The sequence below is a fragment of the Podarcis liolepis genome (genome assembly GCF_965112155.1).
Source record: "Podarcis liolepis genome assembly, chromosome: 2".
Taxonomy (NCBI): Eukaryota; Metazoa; Chordata; class Lepidosauria; order Squamata; family Lacertidae; genus Podarcis; species Podarcis liolepis.
The window spans coordinates 121,101,513-121,126,076 of NC_139555.1; the positions used below are offsets into that span (position 1 = coordinate 121,101,513).

The 24,564-nt window shown below is 49.9% G+C and overlaps 1 pseudogene across 1 annotated transcript; it reads left to right on the forward strand.

The window, feature by feature from the left end:
* Positions 1 to 1,984: 1,984 nt before the first annotated feature.
* LOC310701660 (major histocompatibility complex class I-related gene protein-like) lies at positions 1,985 to 23,856 on the forward strand (annotated as a pseudogene). Its single transcript, XR_014530132.1, has 9 exons — positions 1,985 to 2,056; positions 3,531 to 3,820; positions 11,690 to 11,965; positions 13,931 to 14,206; positions 19,552 to 19,839; positions 20,813 to 20,896; positions 21,754 to 21,792; positions 22,434 to 22,466; positions 22,964 to 23,856. The product of XR_014530132.1 is annotated as a major histocompatibility complex class I-related gene protein-like (transcript).
* The last annotated feature ends 708 nt before the right edge of the window (positions 23,857 to 24,564 follow it).

The following is a 24,564-nucleotide window of genomic DNA, read 5'->3' on the forward strand; positions in this document are numbered from 1 at the left end:
TGATTACGTGATTTGTAAAACTTTTATATATTTCCGCTTTTCCACACCATAGGTAGGCATACACCCACTTGCACCGATTCCAAAGCTGTGACATATGTGGGAACCTTGACCTTTTTTTTGCAACCCGTGACTTGCTTCAACTGGTCCTTTGAAGGATTTCCTAGAAATCACCTGATTTCCACTTCAGCCGGGGAAGAAAGCAGCCGGCAGGGGGCAGCGGAAGATCGCAAAAAGGGGAAAGCGAGAAAAGACAACTAGGGACTGTGGAGAAATGGATGAGGGTGTCTTGTGGCAGAGAGAGAGCGTCAGGGCAGGAAACAAACACACACAAACACCAGTATTAATGGAGGACGAGTACTTCCTCAGCAAAATCTGCCTCCGTTCTTCAATTCCTGTGAGAAATGTCAGTCAAGCAGCCTGAGATGCTGTCACTTGAGATTCTTTTGCTAGCTTGGCATGCAAACGAAATTTAGATTATTGGAACTTGCCAAAGACTGTTTACTGCACCCTCAGTAAAATGTAAAAATGAAAGCAAACACTTTGTTATAAGTAAAAATGAAAACAAACATTAAAAATAAAAAGGCCTTGTTCTGGGAACTGCCCTGGGACTTTCCCACCTGACTCAGAGGTTGCTAAGGGAGGCAGAAGGGGGCAAAGTCCCCTGGGAAACAATCCAGTTTGGATCAGAGAAACACACCAAGGACGTTTTTATGCCATCATTTCTTTGCTAGCCTTTAAGGGTCAAGAAGACTTGTTGCTGTTTCCACACAATACCAAGAAGGGGACAAAAATAATGTCAGGAGAGATGTCCCTGCAGGCCTAGTCTTGAGAGGCGGAGAAGCCTGCAAGGATCCAGTGTGGGGCTGTGGTTTGACTGGGATATGGGAGCCTGGGAGTCCTGGGTTCAAATCCCCACGCAGCCATGAAGCTCCCTCAGGGACCTTGGGCCTCTCAGGGCCGTTATGAGGAGAACATGAATGCCACCTGGATAGAAATATTCATTTTTTGAAGGCAGAGTCAGCTAGAGAGGAAGACGCCTTTTGCCTGCCAGAAACAGGACCCAGGAGTCCTGGCTCCTGCTGAGTCTCCTCCCAAAGGGGACCCAGGAGTCCTGGCCACTTGGCCTTGAGAAAGAGAGCTGGGGAGGCTCAGGGTTTTGTCCTGATGGAGAAGGGTCTTTCCAAGGCTGAAGAGGGCCCAGGCCAGGCCAAGAGGGACAAATGCCAAAGCCATCTGGGTGCTGAGAGAGAAAACGTCTTCCCCTGAGCGCCATTTCTGCCTGCCGATCTCCCAGTCAGGCAACCAGATCTGTGGGCTGCTGTGGCTTTCGGTTTCTGCCTTGTTTGGCTGCTCTCCCTTGCACCAAAGGTCTCCTCTGCAGGGAGGGAAGCGGGGAGGCTGAGGCAGCCCCACCTGGCCTGCTTGTCGGGGAAGGAAGCCATTTTGTGGAGGGCTGGCAGTGAAGCAGAAACGGAGGAGAAATGGCTGCCCCCTCCTTCCCGAAGGGGCTGCCTCAAGCAGTTGCTCTGTTATTTGTTCATTTTCATGCCACCATCTCCCTAAATTGATTCAAGGGTGGTTTAAAACTACATAACAAAGCTATCCAGCAGGAAAACAGAGCTACAGGCAATGTCTAAAGTCCTCAAAACCTTTTAAAAAGTCTGTGGAGAAGAAAACATTTTCCTCCTGGCCATTAGTTGTTGTTGTCGCCCACTTCACCTCCAGGAAGAGGGGAAAGGAGAGGGAGAAAACCCTCCACAGAGGAGACCAGGGGAGCAGAAGGAGCCTCAAGCCACTGAGGACTTTCTAAAACAAGACTAGCACTTTGAATTGAACTCAGAACCAGACAAACAGGCAGAGGGTCTTTGGGCCCTGGTGAGATTTGGCCCTAAATGAGCTGTGGCAGTGAAAATCCTGTCAGGTTTATCTTGTAGCAGCTGAAGCATCCCTACTGTATTGGGGGAAACACCACATTACAATAATCCTGTCAGGAGGTGACCAGAACATGGATCCTTGTGGGCAGACTATCCCTGTCCAGAAAAACTGGATGGAGCAGGTGAAAAGTGAAGCTTAAGACGTCCCTGAGGTCCTGAGGTGACTGAGCCCATTGAGTCCCCAAAGTGGATCCAGGAGAGACCCCCTCAAAACAGCCAGCCTCCTTCTTCACAGGGGCTTCTTCGGTTATACTAGTGAGGGGGCTTAGGTGACATCTACGGCCATCATCTCACCAAGATAGTTCAACAATGGATCCCTCCATTAGATTTCAACCTTGGCTGGATCCAGGATCCCAGGAATTAGAAGGGACTCAGGCATCCTGCAGACTAAGACCACCCCACAAACTCACAATAATATTTTGGCATCAGACAAGGGGAAATAGGGATGACAGAGATCATGCAGCTTGGGGGAAAGAGAATTCCCCAATAATCCTTTACCTTCCGACTTCACAGCCCCCCCCCCCTAAATCCAAAGCTTCCTTGTACCTGGGCAAGGAGCGGCCACTACTTGTCTCTCTCCTGATTTCTTGGAAAAGGCAGCAGCTTCTGTGTGTGTCCCATGCTTAGCTCAGGTTTCAAACGTTCAGGCTTCTGGAAGTGGGATGTGGGCCAAGCGCTCTCTGGGCCAAGCACCCAGCCTGGGCTCAGGGCCTTCCAGAAGAGGCTGGGCAGCCGCTGGGTCTTGCTGGCTGGGCAAAGGGGGCCTCCCTGACCCCCAACTCCCCCTGGCCTGCAGACTCAAGAGGGTCCCAGGCAGGGGGAGAGAAACTCATGTTGGGGCCAGTAGATGAGAGAAGGAAGCAGAGATAGGTGGAGATATAAAATGCCCCTGTAAAAAGCACATGGAGAAAGGAAATTGTGGCAGCTGGTGGGCTCTGGCCTGACTCTGTGCTAAAACCAAACGTGTTTTTCAGGGTCCCACCAACTACTTCTCTGTGCGGTCATTCTCTCTCTCTCTGTTTTGACTTCAACGCTGAGGTTCACTGAGCATTTCTTTACAAGGCACACAGTTAACCGCTGGAACCCCCTGCCACTAGATGGAGGGACGCAGGAGAAGAGCCGGGCTGCTGGATCACCCCAAAGGGGCCCATCAAGTCCAGCATGGCGGTCTCCCAGTGGCCCCCCAGATGCCCCAGTAAGGAAGCATGCAAGGAGGACGGAAGAGGGACACCCAGCGAGTGGGATGCTAATGCATTTACTGCCTCTGACAGCGGAGGAAGAAGGGAGCCATCTTTGAAGCCATGCAAGGGCTTCTTAAAAACAGGACCCAGGAGGCTGCCTTGCACTGACTCAGCCCAGGAGTCCGCCTCCCTCAGGATCTCACAGCCCCTCCCCCCAGTTCCAGAGAGGGGGTATTCCCAGCCCCCCCCCGGAGATGCGGGGGTTAAACCTGGGGTCCTCCCCTGGGAAACCCCCTCCGCCCTCCCTGCAGGGCAGGACAGGAAGAGCTGCCGGGGGGAGGGGAGGGAGGGAGGGAGGGAGGGAGGCGGCGATGCCCAGCGAGGAGCTGCAATCACTTTCTCTTTCCCTCTCCAGCCTCGCTCCCAAACTTGCGCCTCGAGTTCTGCCTGGCGACCGATGCCGCCATCTGCGCTCAGATTTCCGATTGGCGGAATATTTTCCCCTCGCCCAATCCCGGCTCGCTCTGCTGCTGGTTCCGCAGGCGGGGCAGAGAGCGGGTCTCGGAGTCGGAGGGAGAAGGACGTCGCTGGAGTAAGAAGAGGAAAAGGGAGCTTCGTTTTGGGGGGAGATGGGGGTCCTCCTCCGCTGGCCCCCCCTGATCCTGTGGGCGGCTGCCCACCTGCTGCTGCTCCTGGACTGCGCAGGTGAGGACTCTGCTCTGGGGCGGGGGGAGAAAATCATTTGCACTAAGCTTTGGGGCGGGGGGGGGGGACTGGACACATGAGACTTTGTGAATTGCATTTCGTGGGCACTGAAAGGGGCGATCGGGGGGTTTCCTGTCCGAATTGGAGCCGGATCCCTTCCCAAACATCTGTTTCCCAGACTTGGCTTGTTTTGTATTCCGCCCGGGGCAGGGGCCGCTTCACTCCTGGGCTCGTAAGCTCAATCAAAGAATTAAAGAAAACTTGAAGGTGTTGGCAGGATTAATGGGGGGGGTGACTCGCCTGTCTCGCCCCCCGCAGCTTCGTGTAGATTCTGGTTTGTGTGTGTGTGTGTGTGAGAGAGAGACAGACAAAGTATAGGTCCTTCCTTTTCTATTTTTTACCTTCCCTCTTCTAACCCTCAGCCGCTCTGAAAACTCAGCTAAACACTCAGGAGACCAGCCTGGGGGTGGGAGCTGGACGCGAGTAGAGCTGACTTCATTGGGGGGGGGGATGTCTGAGTAAGGGGTCCCCACCCGCAATTCCCAGTGTTGTTTTGCTCAGGAGTTCCCTTTCACAGCCACATTCATAATCAGGTTCTCCTGCTTTACAGTTCTGACTTCCCCCACCCCCCCCCAAAAAAAACACCCTTCCTGTTGCCTGTCAAAAATGTAGATTTTGTAAATTATGCAGGGGGCTCCTCTGTGCCTTTCTGTACAACCCCTTTCACTATGTTTTGGACACTGTATATCTGAAGAAGTGTGCATGCACACAAAAGCTTACGCTCAGAACAAACTTAGCTGGTCTCTAAGGTGCTACTGGACAATTTTTTAATTTCGACTGTGTCAGACCAACATGGCTACCTACAGTGGTGCCTCGCAAGACGAAATTAATTCGTTCCACAAGTCTCTTCGTCTTGCGAGTTTTTCGTCTTGCGATGCACGGTTTCCCATAGGAATGCATTGAAAATCAATTAATGCGTTCCTAGGGAAACCGCCTTCAGACCAGGTCCGGGGACAGTCTGTCCCCGGACCTCTTCTGAAGGCTGGGGGGGGGGATAAGGGCTTTTCTTCCCACCCCCAGCATTTTAAAAAACCCCGGGACAGCGGAGGACTTCTCCGCTGTCCGGGCAATCTTAAAATGCTGGCGGGCGGCATTTTAAAATCGCCCCGGGACAGCGGAGGACTTCTCCGCTGTCCGGGGCGATTTAAAAGCCCCTGGGAAGGCAGGCAGGGGGGGCAAAGACTTTTGCCCCCCGCCAGCCTTCAGAAGGTGTTCCCGCCCCCCGCCCCGCTTCGGAGCACCGTTCCGAAGCCGGGCGGTGGGGGAAGGTGTTCCCACCCCCTCGCCCGCTTCGGAGCACCGTTCCGAAGCGGGGCGGTGGGGGAAGGTGTTCCCACCCCCCCGCCCCGCTTCGGAGCATCGTTCCGAAGCGGGGCGGTGGGGGAAGGTGTTCCCCCCCCGCCCCGCTTCGGAGCACCGTTCCGAAGCCGGGCGGTGGGGGAAGGTGTTCCCTCCCCCCCACCCGGCTTCGGAGCACCGGGAGAAGCGATCTCCCCGCAGCCCCTTGCTTCAAAAGAGGTCCGGGGGCAGTGGGAAGCGCTTCCCGCTGTCCCCGGACCTCTTTTGAAGCAAGGGGCGGTGGGGAGAAGCGATCTCCCCGCAGCCCCTTGCTTCAAAAGAGGTCGGGGGCAGCAGGAAGCGCTTCCCGCTGTCCCCGGACCTGGCCGCCCCGCTTCGGAGCACCGTTCCGAAGCGGGGCGGTGGGGGAAGGTGTTCCCACCCCCCCGCCCCGCTTCGGAGCACCGTTCCGAAGCCGGGCGGTGGGGGAAGGTGTTCCCACCCCCCCACCCCGCTTCGGAGCACCGTTCCGAAGCCGGGCGGTGGGGGAAGGTGTTCCCATCCCCCCGCCCTGCTTCGGAGCACCGTTCCGAAGCTGGGCGGTGGGGGAAGGTGTCCCCCCCCCGCCCCGTTTCGGAGCACCGGGAGAAGCGATCTCCCCGCAGCCCCTTGCTTCAAAAGAGGTCCGGGGGCAGCGAGAAGCGCTTCCCGCTGTCCCCGGACCTGGGGCTGCGGGGAGGAGATCGCTTCTCCCCGCCGCCCCTTGCTTCAAAAGAGAAGACCCGCTGTCCCCGGGGCAAGCTTCGTTTTGCAAAGCAAGCCCATAGGGAAATTCGTCTTGCGAGGCAACTCGAAAACGAAAAAACCTTTCGTTTTGCGAGTTTTTCGTCTCGCGAGGCGTTCGTCTTGCGGGGTACCACTGTACTTGAATCTTTATTGTAAATAATTCTTGTGGTTTTCTAATGGAAAATGGTGTGAATATAATACTATCTTTAGTTTAAAAGTTGCTTGTTGCATAAAAATTCTCAAAGTAATTTAAAAGCTTTAAGAACTAAAGAGTAAGACCTGTTATTTCTCTCTTGAACCCTCTTGATATGGGGCCTGCCCCCTCACTGTGTCTGCTACAGGGCTGGGCAAAGGGTGGTGGAGACCACTGGTTCCTTCAGATTCCTCCTCACTTTGGGGTCTCACGTGTGACTCATTTTGTGGCTCTTTGTCTCCCAACCACTGAGCAGTGTTGAGTTTTTTGCAGTATGGTAACGCTGCAGAGAGCTTGCTGGGGAGATCATGCATTAAAAAGAAAGGACTCAAAAATAACTTAAAGGTTTTAATAAGAAAAACAAAAACTCCATTAACACTAAATACATTAACAAACAAACATGACCCAACCACCAACCCATCCCCCAGGGTAATGGGAGAGCTAGGTGCTGCTCCTTATATACTCTACCCAAATGCTGACACACCTTAATCAAATACAACTCAGCAGCACCTGCTATGTTACACAGCTGTAAAGCTGGGTCTCGTTATCTTGCTCTGGCCCTTGCTCTGGCCCCTTAAAGACATACACATGGAGTGGAACAATGATGAACCTTTACATTTAAAGAAACCATTCAACATTTCCCCTGCGGTTCATCGTTGTGGAACAAAAACATAAAGCATACTTTGTACATGTTTTTCATGTGTAACCTTTGGAAGTGCTTTTGTAAAAATATCTGCAATTTGATTGTCACCTGGAACATATTTGTCATTCATTTTAACTCTATAAACCCATTTTGAATCAATAAGTCTCATATCTGGGGTTTGTGGTACAAGAGACCAAGTGTTATGCTCTTTTAAAGAAGCTATCTCAGAGTTCATAGCTTTATACCAATTTACAGCTTGGTGCTTAGGTAAATTCTGAACATCATTGTAGCTTTTTGGCTCAAAAACTGCCTTATTGGCATACACAGTATTGAAATGTTCATCTGCAAAACGTTGTGGCTTCTGCCTCTTTCTATCTGAACGTCTCAGTCCGGAAGGAGAGTCAGACTCCTCAGACTTAATGGGACTGAGTGAACTACTAGTTTCAGGTTGTAAATCATCATTGTCAGACTGAAGAGGTGCCTGTAGGCTAAGCTCACGGTCAGAAAACTCAAGAGAATCTAACCTCCCCTCGGGTGCCTGTGACTTTAAATCATCAAACAAATTATCAGATTCAACAGGCTTTTTGTCTTTCCCCATTAATTCAGAAGCACCATTTTCTCCTGCTGCTGCTTCTTCCTCTTCTTCCTCAGTATCATTTATACCATCAGTATCTTGGAAAACAGCAACCCCATTCCAATTTACAGTTTGTATCATGCTTCTGGTAATATGAAATTTGCCAGTTGCTGGTATGTAAATTCTGTACGCCCCCTGCTGGTAGCCCATTAATTTTCCCTGAACACTACGTTCACCCAATTTCTGCTTAGCAGGATAATGCATAATTACATCTGAACCCCAAATGCGTAGGTATTTCAGATTAGGGCGTTTTTTAAATAGCTTCTCATAGGGGGTGACATCTAAACCAGAATGATAACTGCGATTTCTAACATAACAAAAGGCATGGAGTGCTTCAGCCCAAAAGACTTTGGGCAGATTAGCATCATGCAGATAAGTTTTAACCCCTGCCTGCAAGTCACGCTGCACAACTTCAACAAGCCCATTTTGCCAGGGACTTCGGGGGCAAGATAACTCATGAGTAGTCCCCTGCGCTTCCAGGAATTTCTCAAAATCTTCAGAAACAAATTCCCCGCCCCGGTCAGAAAACAGGTTCTTAATAGGTTTGTTAAAGTGCGTTTTTACCCAGTTACAAAAAACCTTGTACTTCTCAAATGCTTGGGACTTCTCAGCTATTGCATAAGTCCAACAATATCTACTATACTGGTCTATCAGAGTAAGCCAGTACTTTGAACCTCCTAATGAGGGTGGGAGTGGCCCAACTAAATCACAATGTACACGCTCAAATGGCTCAGTTACTTTCCTATCTGAGCACCTACCCTTGCGTGCAACCTTAATCTTATTCTTGCAACAGGATAGACACTGCATAAAGAATTTACATGGTTTTAAGTTGAGGCCATTGACAATATTCTGTGTCTTAATTACATCAGCAAAATTCAGGTGTCCCAGAATTCTGTGCACCATGTGGACACACCCAGAATGTGGCCTTATATTCCTCAACCCCTGGCTTGACTGTGCTGCTCTGCAATTTATAGACGATTGGGAGTAGGTGCGAAAATACAGTCTATATAAACCATCAGATTCCCGGGCATACAATAGACGTTTGTTCCCCTCGAAAAACTCACACATAGACTTTAAGAAACGCACAGTTATGCCTTGACGGGCAAAGCACCTTACTGACAATAAATTGTCCACTGACGGGCAGTAAATGCAGTTCGCTATTGTAATGTTTAAAGAGTCAAGTTTAACAGTACCCCTGCCAAGCGACTGCAAGACTTGTGAATTGGCTAAATGTACATTACCAATTTCCTCTTCGAAAGAAATAAACAAGCTTCGATCATTGCAGATATGCTGAGATGCTCTTGAGTCGATAACAAAAGACTTCCACTTGGCACTTTTAATTCTTTTACGATCTGTAGTCCGAGCGTGAAAAGCTCGCGGCTCGTTTTGACGAACAGAAACAGGCTTGGGAGTACTTTGTTTTCTTTTGGATCTGCAGTCCCTTGCAAAATGTCCTTGCTTATTGCAGGACCAACAACGCTTTGCAGCTTTAAATGCAGTTGTATCACCACAGGTTTGCATATGGCGTTCCTCATTCTTTCTGGAAACAGGAGTGCTTATGGCACAAGCCTCCCTTCTATCCAACTCGCCCATTAATCTCGCCGTTACCCCTTCCACAGTTAATTGTGCTGGTGGAACGGCAGATATCTGGCTAGCTAAACCATCAAAGTCCTCATTAAGGGAACAAAGGATGATAAAAACATACTGAATATCAGGTATCTCCATGTCCCTTCGAATTAACTCGCCGCGTATTGCCTCCAGACGTCTCAAGTGTGCTGCCAAATCACCACCAGGCTGCAACTTCGTCTGGTACAACTGCTTGAAAAAGGTCAATGCAGACGCTGACTCTTTTCTAACATGCACTGCTGCAAGACTGTCCCACATTTCTTTGGCAGTTTTCTTATTTCTTATATAGACTACTTGCTGGTCACTGACTGCCAAATTAATTATCGCCCTGGCTTTTGCATCTCCTTTCGACCAAGCATTAGTTACAGGGTCAGGAGGGTCATCAGTTACATAGGTCCATACTTCTCTAGAGGTCAAAAGCGCCTCCACCCGAAAAGACCATAAACTATAGTTCTCATCTGTCAGCTGTGGGAAGACCAGAGCCTTCTCAGCTTCAGGAACCCGGTCAACCATTCTGGAACTCTTCCAGACCCACAAAAACTACGCTAACAGGAGAAGGAGTTTTCAAACCTTTCTCAGAGTCCAAAAATATGCAGTCATCCACTCAGCAGCTGGGCCCATAACCAAAGATGTTGAGTTTTTTGCAGTATGGTAACGCTGCAGAGAGCTTGCTGGGGAGATCATGCATTAAAAAGAAAGGACTCAAAAATAACTTAAAGGTTTTAATAAGAAAAACAAAAACTCCATTAACACTAAATACATTAACAAACAAACATGACCCAACCACCAACCCATCCCCCAGGGTAATGGGAGAGCTAGGTGCTGCTCCTTATATACTCTACCCAAATGCTGACACACCTTAATCAAATACAACTCAGCAGCACCTGCTATGTTACACAGCTGTAAAGCTGGGTCTCGTTATCTTGCTCTGGCCCTTGCTCTGGCCCCTTAAAGACATACACATGGAGTGGAACAATGATGAACCTTTACATTTAAAGAAACCATTCAACAAGCAGAACTGCCTGTGTTGTTTAGCCAGATGCCACAACCAGAGGCAGCCTTGCTCTGAGCTCTTGTGGTTTGAACTGGGGGGAGCCCCTGCCCTGGGAGGGGAGGGTCTTAGAAGTGGGTCCCATTTGATCTTGCCTGAAAGGAAACCCAGCCGGAGGGAGGTATCAGAGTCGACACACCATCAAGGCGTATGTAATTCAAGCAAACTCATCTTGCAGGCTTTCGCTTCCTTGAACTTTGTTTTCCACAGTGGATCTCCCTCAGCAGGTGGTAGATTCTACTTCCTAGGAGATTTGTTAGCAGAGGTTGCATGGCCATCTGCCATGGATGCTGCAGTCGAGATGCCAGCATTGCAGGGGGGTTGGACCCTCAGAGACCTGTCTATCTATGGTTTTTATTTTAGTTTCCTAGTTGTTTTGAGATGAGTCACTGGCCAAACACAAGCGGGCTTCTTCCTCCTTGAGGGTGAAGTTGTTCAAAGTGCATTCGACACAATTTTCACAGGGTCCTCAAGGACCACCTCTTTCTACATGAACCTACCTGGACCCTGAGATCATCTTCTGAGGCCCTCCTTCCTGTGCCACCTCCTCTTGAGGGCGGAGGGTGGCAGCAATGTGAGAACAGGGCCTTCTCTACAGTGGCTCCCCGTCTGTGGAAGGCTCTCCCCAGGGAAGTTCGCCTGGCACCTTCATTATACACCTATTGACTAAGTCAGGCAAAAACAATCCCTTTTAACCAGGCCTTTGGTTGATTTGATTGACATCCTTTTAAAAGTGTGGGGTTTGGGGGGGATATTGGCTCTTTTTATTATTGAATATTTTGTGGTTTTATATTTTGATTTTGTTCTGTGAGCTGCCCTGAGACCTCCAGGTATAGGGCGGTGTATAAATCCAATAAATAATAATAATAATTTATTTAATAATAATAAATATGTCTCATTTCTGCTACCTGAGGCAAAACAGGAATAGCCTCCTCTTCCCCTTTTAGCACTGTGCCCCCCCACCTTCTGCCAGGGAAATGCCCCATCTCTCGCTGAACTCGACTCAGCTTTTCTGTCAGAGGGGGGTGTTCTCATGGCACAGAAGCCCTGGGTATGATGCTGAAAGCCTGTAATCAGCTCCCTCCCTCCGCAAGTCTTTGTGAGCTGTTTCTGTCTGGTCTCCCCTCCATCCACTTCCCAGACCTGAGCCTGCTTAGCTTCCGTTTGGTGCCTGCATCCTGAGCCTTCAGACCATGTTGTGGGAGCTCTCATCAGCTTGGCGCTTGCAAGTGGGGGGCAATTCCTGCCCCCTTGGCAAAAGAGGAGGGGCTGGCCTCTCTCTCCCTCCCATGGAGCCTCAGCAGAGACATGCAGAGATTTAGTGCCGCCTCACAGAGCTTTTTCTCACACACTGCTCCATGGGCTATTGTTGTTGTTACTTGTATTTATATCCTATCTTTTCCTCTTCCAACTCTGATTCTTAGGCTCCCTCTGCTCTGCCTCCTCTGTGTTTAAGGGCAGGTCTACAAACTCCCCCAAACCCTGCTGAGCTTTGGATCTCCTAATTTAGGGCTGCTGCTTGTAATACTGCAGGATTAGGCTGCTGCCTTCATCTGCAGGACCCCTAACTCTCTGCCCCCTTTTCTCTTCCTTTCCAGGCTCCACTTCTCACTCCCTGCGCTACTTCTACACAGCCGTGTCTGAGCCTGGCCAGGGGCTGCCCCAGTTCATTACTGTGGGGTACGTGGATGACCAGCAAATTGATCTGTATGACAGTGACACCAAGGAGGTGCTGCCTCGCGTCCCCTGGATGAGGAAGGTGGAAAAGGAGGATCCTCAGTACTGGAACAGGAACACTCAGATCACTCAGGGCATTGAGCTGGTGTTCAGGGGGAATCTGCAGACTCTGTTGAATCGCTACAACCAGAGCAGAGGTGAGTGGAAGGCAGGAGAGGAACAGAGTCACACCTCTCCCCCCCCCATATCCTTCCCTCCAAGGGCCAGAATTCCAGGGAGGGGGCTGCTGGGAGGAAAGGAAATGGAGGGTGGGGGTCTCCACCAGGGCAAAGGCATCTTCCCTTAATGAAGTTCTTAATGGGGGCTGGGAAGGTATGGGGTGGGGGGGACATAGAATGAGACTTGGAGGGCAAAGACACCCCCCCCCCAGTATGACACTCTGGACCTGCACATCCTACCAAGGAAATGTCTCCATTGCCTGCCCTTCCTTCCATCCTAGGCTTGGCTTAGGCCTTCTGAGGTGGAAATCTGTCTAGTTCATTTTCCTCTGGGAGGGGAAGAGAAGGGAGGGGATCCTGAGGCTGAGACAAGCAAGCCTTGAGTTCTGGTCCTGCTTAAGGAGAAGCCAGCTGCCCAGACAGAGGTGCTGATTGGCTGACCCTTCTGACCATCACCAAGCCCCTCCCTCTCCCTGGCACAGTGTTGAAAGAGAAGCCTTTTTAAGGAACACGAATGGACTGGGTTTTGGGGGTCAGAGTGGCAAGTACATGAAGTGGGGGGGAGGGTGGACCAGAGCCCCCAAGGCTCCCACACCTCCAGCATTCTGCCACACTCCTCCCCCTGCCCCATCCAGCCTTGGAACTGTTACGACAGGAATCACTAAACTCAGTAAAAGCTGGTAGACATCTGGCAAAAGCCTCTTGGCACACATTTTTGTTTTTAAAACTTTCTTCTGAAATGTCAAAATTATTTTAAGACATTGGTTGTGAGAAAGGAGCCAGCATTCTGGAAGGGTGGGAGGAGGCATTTGTGTTTAGCCCCAAAGTTGAGTGACTCCCTCCTGCAATTGCAATTTAGGATCAGAACTTCAGAAGTGGGGGCCTCTGCTGGGTCTGGAGGGAGATCTCTCTATGATTTTGCACTTTTACCTTCCAGGCTTCTCCACTTCCTCACTTCCTAAGCAGGCTCTCTGCTTCAGGACTTTAGCCCTAACAGCACCACAACACCTTTCACAGCACTTGCCCCCTACACACGTGTAACGCCCAGAGAGGGTGCTTCAAGAGTCCTGTTTGTTCGCTGAAATGCAGTCTTGTGGGAGTTGGCATTGCATGTGCTTGAGGATAATCCTTAATTTAGCTCTACATCAGACACTCAACATTTTAAAGACCCAATTCTCATCTAAAGTTTTCTCTTCCTATCAATAGAAAATTTCTTTTCAGAGAAGTATTTTTATCTAGTGGTGTAACAATACATGGCAATGATTAGCTGGAGAACTCCTACCCTATTTTCTTCTCCAAATCAATTAAACAGACAAACATGTTATCCTCCTGCTCCTTATCATTTTTTGAGAGTCTCATATTGGAACTAGAAGTTTATCAACATTTGGCAGAACCTTCTTCATTGTATTTATTTTTGTCTAATAAGATTTTATTTTGTCTAATAATATACCGCTTCATTGCATTAAAATATTTACGTCAATATTTGCAAGAAATACTAAAATTATTGGTAAATACAGTTTAAAACAATAGACAAAAACAATTAAAACATTTTTGGAAATGAAGATTAAGAGAAAAAAAGATGTGTTTGGTTAGGCTTGCCTAAACTTAAATCTTTTTAGCAGGCACCAAAAATCAGATTCCATGGGCCTCTGATCTCGCAGCCAAGCTGTTCTTATGTCCTGTAATGGCTTAACTAACCTAAGGCCAGTTCAAGCAGTTCAGTCCTAAGGTGTCTGGAAGAGCTTACTTCCTAAGAATGACGTTTACGATTGATGTTTAAGATACTCCCAGTATCTTAAATGCTGGTTGATTTTCCTCCCCTCTGACTGTTGCCTCTTCCCTGAGTCTGAGAGAAATAAATCCTTTTTCCTGGGCTCTTTTGCTGGTGGGGGAGGGGCTGCTCTGACCCCCCTTGACCTCCTGCGTCTCCTTTGGTCCTTCCAGGGATCCACACCTATCAGAAAATGTACGGCTGTGAGCTGAGTTCAGACGGGCGCAAAGGAGGGCATTTCCAGTACAGCTACGACGGGAGGGACTTCATCGCCTTCGACAAGGAGACCCTCACCTGGACGGCAGCCCAGACGGAGGCCGAAGTGAGCAAGAGGAACTGGGATCCTGACTTGGCCCAGAACCAGTACAATAAGCACTACCTGGAGGAGATTTGCATTGAGTGGCTGCGGAGATACCTGGAGTATGGGAATGAGACTCTGCTGAGGACAGGTGAGGAGGGGCAGTGGGGAGGGGAGGGGGCTCAGTGGGGCAGTTTCTGTACAGATTCCCCTCTCCCCCCCCCCCTTAACAGTCTTCCTTTTTGGACCACTTTTCTTGGTGGTAGCGGCAGAAATAAGTTTGGGACTCTGGGAGGAGAAAAGGGGTCACTTCAGAGTATGATGGGGGGGGATGCTTATAAACAGCCCCACATGCCTAGAATAAGGGATGGCAAAAGACAAATGGGGGGAGGGGACACAGAAACAGCAGGGAAGGGGCCAGGAAAGCAAAATGCATTTTAAATTAAGTAAAAAAATGAAATGGACAGATTTGAGGCGGGATACAGAAAAACATTCTGCCTTTATACTAGGGTAGGGGAAAGTGGGGCAGATTGATGCAGAAAAATTCAATCTCATATTTCATGTAGCAAAATGAGTCAAATGATAAAAAATTGCTTTGTGCATGGCATAACTAATCAATATTATAATAGTAATCAAAAAACCATTAAGGTTAGAAGATAATGAGAATATAATGACTTGAGTAAAAAATGAGTTTTGTATCATTCTGCCCCAACTACGGGGCACTTTGATACAAAGCGCAAATTGTATGAGAATGGTAATTATTTACAAAAATTTAATGAAAAAAACCATTTTTATTGTGAGAGATCATAATTAGCCCTACAATTTGTTATTTAAAAATCTAAATTACGTATCAAAACTAACAGTGTTTCACACATATCATAGACTTTATGGCAGGTTTTCTTAACAAAACTTCAAAACTTATATTAATCTTTCCTCAAACACCTATCCATTTTTTTAAAAAAAAAACTTTGGAAAATCTTTAAAAAGTATAAGAACTCACATTAGGTAGTCCAAAAATAGTAATTTAAACAAAATGCTTATAAAAAATAAGCTATTTCATTAACGTTTAGCTTCTATTGCACATTATATCCATGTAAGTAAAAAAAAAAAAAAAGTATAAAGAGATTATGTTCGAGTTGTGCCTTGTGCCTTCTGAGAAATTTGGTTTTGGCAACTGCAAAACAATATCCTTGAACTCAATGCTTGCCTTATCTTCTACAATGGGGAAGACAAACATACAAGATCCTGGATATTTCCTCAGATATGACATTTGATAATCAATCATATTATATTTAGAAATGACTTTGGCCACATAGTGGATGTCAGGGAACTGACATCGGAGCAGAGTGGAGAGGCCAGGCTCCCAGATTCTGCTGGAGAGGGAACGAGTAAGGGGAGAGAGAGTGTCCTCTGGGGAAAGAATTCCAGGTGACACCAGGAAGAAGGGAGAGGCAGAGAGCACTTCGGAGGGGAGGCTCCGAGACTCTTCCAGTGAAGTCAGTGAGGAGAGTGGTGGACCACCGCTTGGCACGCCCACTCTGCGCAGAAGGCTTCCGCGCAGAGAGGCGCGCAGGGGGTTGTCCGTTAAGGAATTCTTATGCTGGAAGAAATTTAGGCGACGCCCACTGACAGATTCTAACAGTGACTGAAGCAGACGCGCAAAAGGGCTGCTCAGCCAGGGAAAGACGTACTAACCCTACCGAGTTTGGTACAGCTGGGTACACACAAGCAACCCCAAGTCCCATGATAGCAATCCGTCAGTCTCTTACGTTGCTTGTGTGCAAGGAGAGGGGCACAGTCATGAGTCAAACCGAAGAAACCGGCGCCGGAGGGGGAGCCAAAGGAGGACTGAGTCTGGAGGAAAGAAACCGAGACTTGGAGCAGCAACTGGCTCTATTAGCGGCGCGGCTGGATGAAAGGAGGACTCATGATGCCCAGGGGAAAATTACCCCCATCGCAAGAAAGGTACCGGGACTAGTGCAGAAGTTTGGGGGCAACCCCAGAGATTATAACGCATTTAAGACAGAAGTGCAGTATGCGCTGGATCTGCAGTATGATGACTTTACCGACGATGGGGGAAGAGTTGCTTTCGTGGTGGGGCACCTGGAAGGGAGGGCTCGAGATTGGGTTCGGCCCTTAATGGCGGCGGAGAACACGGCTCTGAAGGACTTACGGAAGTTTTTTAGCGCTATGGACCACATGTTCTTGAGTGATGTTGAACAAAGTGTAACGCGCAAAGAGCTGATGGGGTGCAAACAAGGGAACCAGTCAGTGAGAGAGTACTGGTCGAGATTTGCGATGTTGATTCATAAACTTGGGTGGGACCTGAGTTCTGAACCAGTACAAATGCTGTTTGAGGAGGGCTTATCCCCTTGGGTGAGAGATGAACTTTCCCGCTCACCCCGCCCGGAGTCGATGGACCAGCTGACCAAGTTGGCGCTTGCTGTAGGAGTCCGGCAAGAGACGCGCGCTCTGGAAAGGCAGGAAGGGAGAGCTGAGCGTTGGCATGACTACCGCATTCCAGACGTGCCTGCGTCAACGGCGCCACCCGCGGAGCCAATGGAGATCGGAGGAGCGCGCGTGCGCGGGGTTTCAAACTCCAGCGAGGTGCGTAAGAAGGAGGGGGAAACAACAAAGAAGTGCTTCCTATGCCAGCAGCCGGGGCATTTTGCCAGAGTATGCCCCCAGAAGAAGGTGTGGCAAGGAATGGTGGGGGCAGTGGGCAGTGAGGAGGAAAGGAAAGAGCCGCCGGGAAACGGGAGTGCTTGGCTGCCGGAAGGCAGGCACAGCAGCCAGGCAAGCAACCAATAGAAGTGCCCAAACCAGACCCTCCCCGAGCAGCCATCGCCATAGAGGTGGTGCTAGAGCTCCCAAACGGACACCCCATCAAGGTGAAGGCGCTGCTGGATTCTGGCAGTTCTTGCAACTTCTTTAGCAAGGATTTTGCGCTAGAACACCAGCTACAGGTGGTGCCTCTGCAATAGCCCCTGCAAGTAACCACAATTGATGGGAGAGAACTCTTGGGGGGGGGGGAAGTGACCCACCAGACACCGCCCATGAAAATGACAGTTTCCAGACACACAGAGATAATTGCCTTTCACGTAGCTACCCTAGCAGGACCACCCATCATACTGGGCATGAGTTGGCTGGCATTGCACGACCCAGTAGTGGGGTGGCACCAGCGGACAGTCACCTTTGGGTCGGCCCACTGCCATGGAGGGGAAAACCTGAGGATGGCAGTAGCCAGGGTGGCAGGGATGGCAGTAGAGGAAAAGGGAAGGTACCACCTCAGTATGCGGACTTGGAAGAAGTCTTCAGCGAGAAGGAGGCGGATCAGCTACCACCCCACAGGCCCTTTGACTGTCAGATCAACTTACTCCCAGACGCTCAGCTGCCGGTGGGTAAGCTGTATGCCATGTCAGATAGGGAGATGCAGGAATTGCGGAAGTTTATTGACAAGAACCTGAAGCATGGGTTCATACGGGAATCAAGGGTGGTGGGAGGTAGTCCAGTGCTCTTTGTGGACAAGCGAGACTCCAAGGAGCCCAGGCTCGTCGTGGACTTTAGGGCGTTAAACAAAGTGTCGGAACCAGCGACCTTCCCAATGCCCAGGATAGATGACATTTTAGCTAGGGTAAGGAAGGGAAAGATTTTTACCAAGCTGGACCTTCGGGGGGCGTACAACTTGATAAGGATGAGGGAGGGGGATGAATGGAAAACCACCATGTTCACCCCTCTGGGAGCCTTTGAGTACTTAGTTATGCCCTTCGGACTCCAATCAGGATCCTCCACGTTCCAAAGCTTCATGCACCATGTGCTGGGGTCCCTGCTTTACAAGAATTGTGTAGCTTTCTTGGACGACGTCCTAATCTACTCAGAAAACGAGGAGCAGCATGTAAAGGATGTCAGGGAAGTGCTGAAGAGACTGCAGGAGCACCAGCTGTGGGTCAAACTGGAGAAGTGCCAATTCCACGCTAGAGAGGTGGAGTTCCTTGGTTATCGGTTGTCGGACAAGGGTTTGGCGATGGACCCGGGAAAAGTGCAAGCAGTGCTAGAATGGAAGCCTCCCAAGAACCGGAAGGACGTACAGAGGTTCTTGGGGTTTGGAAACTTCTACAGGAAGTTTATCAAGAACTTCGCACATCTAACGGCACCCATAACGGATTGTCTCAGCAGCAAGAAGAAGTTCGAATGGACGGAAGAGGCCCAGCGGTCCTTTGAAAAGCTTAAGAGGGCTTTCGCGTCGGAAGAGCAGCTCCTCCATGTGGATCTGCAGAAGCCGATGAGGCTAGAGACTGACGCGTCAGACAGAGCGATAGGGAGCATATTGCTTCAGCCGGCAGAGGGACAGTGGAAGCCGTGTGCTTTCTTTTCCAGGAAGCTGAACAAGTCCGAACAAAACTACACGGTGTATGATCGGGAACTGCTAGCTATTCACGAGGCCTTTCGACGCTGGAGACATTTTCTTATAGGTGCACAGCACAAGATCCAGGTATGCACAGACCACAAAAACCTGGAATATTGGAGAACAGCGAGAGTCTGAACCAACGACAGGTGCGGTGGGCACAGGAGTTTTCCAAGTTTAATTTTGAGATTAGGTATGTGCCTGGGAAGGAAAACGTCCGAGCCGACGCCCTCTCCTGCAAGCGTGAGTATGCGGAAGGGGAGGGAGTGCCAGAAGCACATTATGTCATACCTGAGGACCGATGGGTGTGTGGGGGAGTGTTAGTAGGGAAGCAAGAGCTGGCAAGTTTGACGAGGGTGGACCAGTATGCACAAACCAAGATTAGGGAGATCAGAAGCAATGAGGAAGATCAGGGGGAATTTGAAGTAAAAGATGGTGTGTTGTACTATAAGGGGGCATTGTACATACCTGAGGGGGATTTGAGGGGCAGGATACTCAAACAACTACATGACAAGCCCACAGCGGGACATTTTGGACAACACAAAACAATGCTACTGGTCACCAGGCAGTTCTGGTGGCCACGGGTGAGGGAGGATGTGAAAGAATACGTACATGGGTGCCAGTGCTGCCAGAGAGCCAAAGGGGAGAGGGCAGCACCTGCGGGGTTACTGGAGCCCTTACCTACACCAGAAAGACCATGGGAAGTGGTATCAATTTGCCCCTCAGCCTAGAGGCAGCTCCCTGGGACAATCTTGGAACCACAAGTTGTCATGTTTGAGTAGCGTTAGAGCTTTATCAAGATGACAAATTAATTTTATTTTTACCCATCCCTCCATCCCAAAGGAGTCTGCTTTGGCAAACAATGGATAAAACATCTAAAAACTGTTCCACCATAGACACTGACTGGGGAAGATGCCAAGGGACAGTGAGGAATCCCATTTATTCGCAGTTCTTTTAAATTTCTGGAGATGTGAGATTCTGACTAGGTTGCCCCTTGGGTCCCTGCTCCTCTGCTCTTAAAAAATGCAGGATTCCTCCAGGCTCCCGTTGTGGATGTCTCTCTGTTAACCCCAATGCGGCCCTTTTTGCAGAGGCTCCGGTGGTGAAGGTGACCAGGAAGGCAGACTATGACGGCCTGGAGACCCTCGTTTGCCAAGTCCACGGCTTCTACCCCAAGGAGATTGAGGCCAACTGGGTGAAGGACGGGGAGGTCTGGCAGGAGGGCACCCTCCGAGGATTGGTCGCCCCCAACTCGGACGGGACCTACTATCTCTTGCTCAGTGTCCAGATCGACCCCGAGGAGAGGGAGCGCTTCCGGTGCCGCGTGGAGCACGACAGCCTGGAGAAGCCTCTGGACGTGGCCTGGGAGGAGGAGCCTGGTGAGAGACAGACAGACAGACAGACAGGAGGGGAAGGGGTGGGCTCTGGGAGGGGGGTTTCCACCCAACTCCTCAGATGGGGAACCCCAGTTGGATCCTGTCTGTGTCTCTAGAGCAGCGGTTCTCAACCTGTGCGTCCCCAGATGTTGTTGGACTACAACTCCCATCTTCCCTGAGCTCTGGCCTTGCTAGCAAGGGGTGATGGGAGTTGTAGTTCAACAACATCTGCGGATCCACAGGTTGAGAAAGGCTGCTCTGGAGGGAAGCAACAGAATCAGAATCTGTAGATTTCTGCAGAGATGCAGCCTTTTCTGGCAAGTGTCTCATAGGCCTTGAACTCAAATTGGATGTCGTAGGTAAAAACTGGCTGCCACCTTTTTGCCTTTAAGCCCAAGCAGTTGTGATGTCACAGAATGTGGGCAGATGTGTTATTTCTTCAAAATCATGCAACCTCCTCCACATGGCTGACTTACACTCCCTGCGACTGAAAAAGGGGCAGCGAGCTTAAAAGAGGGAGTCCAGGACTGACTGTACTTCACAGTGATAAAGATTCTCACTCGCTGCTCCTCACACTCGCACCCAGCTAGAAATACTGATACTCAGCCCCACTCAGGGGGGAGGGAATCCCTTCCTCTCAGGGTCAGGACAGAGAAGGCTGAAGCGCCTGAGCAGGAGGAGACCTGCTTTTAAGTCTTGAGTCTGTGACGAAACAGGTGTGCCTGTCAACTGTCTTCCTTAAATGAATTGGTTATTTTAAAGACCTCTAATGCTGGACTCTGGTGGAAAAAACCTCCCTTGTGTTGGGGCCACTACAGAGAGGACCTTGGCCTGTCAGGAGAGAAAGAGGGCCTGCTTTGCACACATAAAATCCTCCTGGGCTCATAGCTCAGCACCTCCACTCAAATCTCCTGCTTGAGGCCTTGGGGAGCTGCTGCCGCCAGTCTGAATAAAAATGTCTCTTGTCCCCTTTCAGTCAACCTGGGGCTCATTGTGGGAGCCATTTTGGGTGTCGTGGTCCTGCTTGTCGCTGTGATCTTTGTGATCTTCTTCATCCGCAGTAAGTAAACCCTGGATGCGTTTGCTGCCTCTCCTGTGTCCTTCTGTCTCGGCCTCCGACTGGGAATGTGCTGGTGGAGCTTCCTGGCAACTGCAACTGGCATCCCTACAGAGACCCCTCCCCACAAAACACCCTTTGAACATGAACCAAAAGTCCTGTTGGTCATTGCTTTGCGCTCACTCTGTGCTCAGGAAGTTCACTTCCCACCTGACGTTTTAATCAGTCCTAAGTCTTCAGTCCTGTGCACACTTACCAGGGAGCCTTCCTTACAAATCATTAGGTGCCAGGCAAAAACATTTCTCTCCAACCAGGCCTTTGGCCTTTTAAATGTTGTTTGTGGGAGGGGAGTTACTGGTTTGTTTTTGTTTTATTCTGTATTTTGTGCTCTCATTTTGTATTTTTATGTTGTGAAGCACCCTGCTATCTTCAATAAATGAATAAATAAATACTGATCTGGGAGGATGCTGTATTGAACTGAATAGGACTTTCTTCTGAGTAGACTTGCCTAGAATTGCACTGTTAAAGTTCATTATCTCTTCCCCCCACCCTCTCCGGGCAAATTTAAGGATTAGGGGTCTGCTGGGAGTGCAATAATAATCTGAAATGGAATGAGTGAAGGGATTGGGTTCCCATGTTAATTTTTTAATTTAATTTCCTCATTTTTTTTCTACTTCTTTGTAAAATGAGTTCCTTGATAAGCTCCCCTTCTGGGCTCCCCTTCCTTGGAGCTGTTTGGAAGAGACCAGAGGAGCATCTGCTGGGAAGGTTTCAGCATCTGAGAGCCAGATTGTCAAAATGTAATTGTGTGGCCTCTGGAGGTCCCTTCCAGCTCTGACCTTCAGCTTTTGTCTTCACAGGGCAACGGAGCGAGAAAGCAGCCTACGAAAAAACCGCAAGTGAGTGACTCCTCCCCTTTCTCTGTCTATTTTCCCCCAATATGGAGGAGGAACACATTACAAACAGACCAAACCAAACCTGGTGGTGGCCTGGTGCTTAAGCCCAAGACCCTGATGGGAAGCTTCAGCCTGTCTGCTCAGCCTGTCTGTGGAGAGCAAGGGGTCCCTCAGGGCCAGGAAAAGGCTGCAGAGAGACTGCCGGCTGAGGGAGGGGCTCCAAGAAGGAGCAGGAGGAAGAGCCGAGGGTGGGGGGAGAGAGGGATCTCTGGTGGTTTAATCTACTAGAACCTGAAGCTAAAGATTTGGTTGGTTAGCTCTAGTCTGTGGGTGTTAGGAACCCACCATTGCTCTCCCCCACTCCTTCTGCCTTTCTGCCCAGATCGCACCCACCCCCGCTCTAGTCCCCCGCTGCCTCCATGCCAGGCTGTGCCCATCTCTCTTTGCTCTCCAGCGTCTGCTTCTCCCTCCAGTGCTGTCCTTGAGTCCCCTTGCCTCTGGGCTGCCTGTCCCTGAACTCTTCTTAGCCCCCCCCCCAGATTGAGATTGATTTGGGATGGGGTTGGAAGGAGGGAGGAGAAGGGCTGGGGGGATGGGATCTCTCTCCCCAGGATCCTGACTCCTGTGCTTCCTCCCTTTTGCAGCAAATGACCAGGGGTCCGACAGCTCCACCAAGGGTAAGTGGGGGTGCAGGTGGGGGCAAAGGAGGTCTGTGCGTAACATCCTCAAATGGGGAAAAGCTTCTGTTACCCACCTTGGGGTTTCCAAGAGTGACATAATCTGCAGTGTCCATTGAGCTGAAAATCGCTCTTGTGACTCATTCTGTCTGTCCATCTGAGCTCCACAGAGGATCCCCAGGATCTGAATGAGAGATCTTGGAAGGGGTTCTGGAAGGGATTTTTCCTTCTGGTAGGACTGCTTTGTGTCCTTCTGGTATTCCCCCAAAGAGTGCAGCTTGGCTCACTTGCTTGAGCTGCCCTCTGCAGGCATTTGCTCTGCAGGCCCATTTTGGTGACACTATTAGCATATCTGATCTGACATGATGAGGGATGGTGGCTTTCCTTGTGAGGCTGGACTAGACGGCCTTTGGGTTCCCACTAGCTCTGTAATGCTGATGCCCCAACACCATGATGTTGGCTTAACTTTGAAACACTCCTGTTCTTTCTTTCTGCAGTTTCATACCAGCCCAGTGTGTGAGATGAGACCAGAAGGAGCCTGCCCAAGTTTGGCTGTGAATTGCAGAGGCTCAGATCCCTTCCCGTCCTTAAATGCTGTTTATGATGTTTCTTAATCCTGGCTCTCACCCATCCATTCTGACTCCAGGTGTAACTTGAATTTGAGAATAATCATGTTTTTCTGATGGATTTTGGCTGATTGTGCTTCGCAGCTGATTTTCAGAAATGTGCTTGTGTTAATCAAAAATGTGCCAGATATACGCAACTAAAACCTTTAAAAAGGCATGAGGAGATTGAGCACGACTTGCAGTGATTTTGATGGTTTCTCTTGGTTCTTTGTTGCTGTGTTTCCCTCTATAATCCCTTCCCCAGCAGAGAATGAGGAGCTCCAGGGGGCATTCAGACCCTCCCTGTGGCAATGGCAGCTGCTGAGGCAGTTTCCTCCAGACCCTCTTTCTGTCCCGATACCTTCAAGGCTCCAGTTCTGCAGCCTGGTTCATGGAGCTTCAGGTCCCAGGACAACCAGCTGCCGTTCTCTGGGGCTCCACCCTGGACCTCCCATGATGCCCTGGGGCAGTGAGTTGAGAAACAGGCTGGAGGGGGAGGAAGAAGCAGCTGAAGGGGGGAATGGAGAAGCAGGGAACTGAGAAAGAGGTAGAGAGGCTGAGGGGATGGGGTGTAGTGACTCTCCTGCAGGAGATGAGAGGGACTGATCCTGCTGACAGCCAAGGAGGAAGCCTGGAAGGAGACCTCCAGGGGCCGCAGGACTCTTCTCGCCTAACCCAATGGATTTGCTACACCTTACTTTGAAGACACTGGATGTATTATTATTTTTTACTTTTGTAATATATGTTTGTCTTAAATAAATAAGGGTGCACCCCCTTTGTCTTTAGTGGTTCTTGCCGCCTTATCACAGGAGTTCCAGAGATTTTGAAGTTCCTGAGAATATTCACAGACTCTGGCAGGGAGGTGCCAATAATTGGTCTTCCCTTGCAAAGTGACTAAATAACTAGTGTCCAAAACGAGGTGGGGTCATAATCTGTGGTATTGCAGGGGTGGGATTAAGTTATATGAGGCCAAGAGGGTATGAAGTCTGGGCATTGCCTGGATGGGGGAACCACCTGCATGGTGCCTTTGGTTCCAGGACGAAAGAAAGGATGGTTGGGAATATAATAAAAGAAATGTGTAGATATCTGATCTGGGGCAGGGGGTGGTGGGAGATGACCAAGGTGGGGTTGCCCCAAAAGTCCGCAATCCCAGGAGGAAGTTCTCCCACTGAGAATTGCACTGGCTCCCAGTGGAGTACAGGGTCAGGTTTAAGGTGCTGGTTTTGATCTTTAAAGCCCTATGTGGCCTAGGACCCACATACCTACGGGACCGCCTCTCCTGGTATGCCCCGCGGAGGACCTTAAGGTCCACAAATAACACTTTGGAGGTCCCGAGCTTCAAGGTGGTTAGGCTGGTCTCAACTAGGGCCAGGGCCTTTTCAGCACGGGCCCCGATGTGGTAGAACGCTCTGTCACAAGAGACCAGGGCCCTGCAGGACTTGAAATCTTTCCGCAGGGCCTGCAAGACAGAGCTGTTCCGCCTGGCCTTTAGT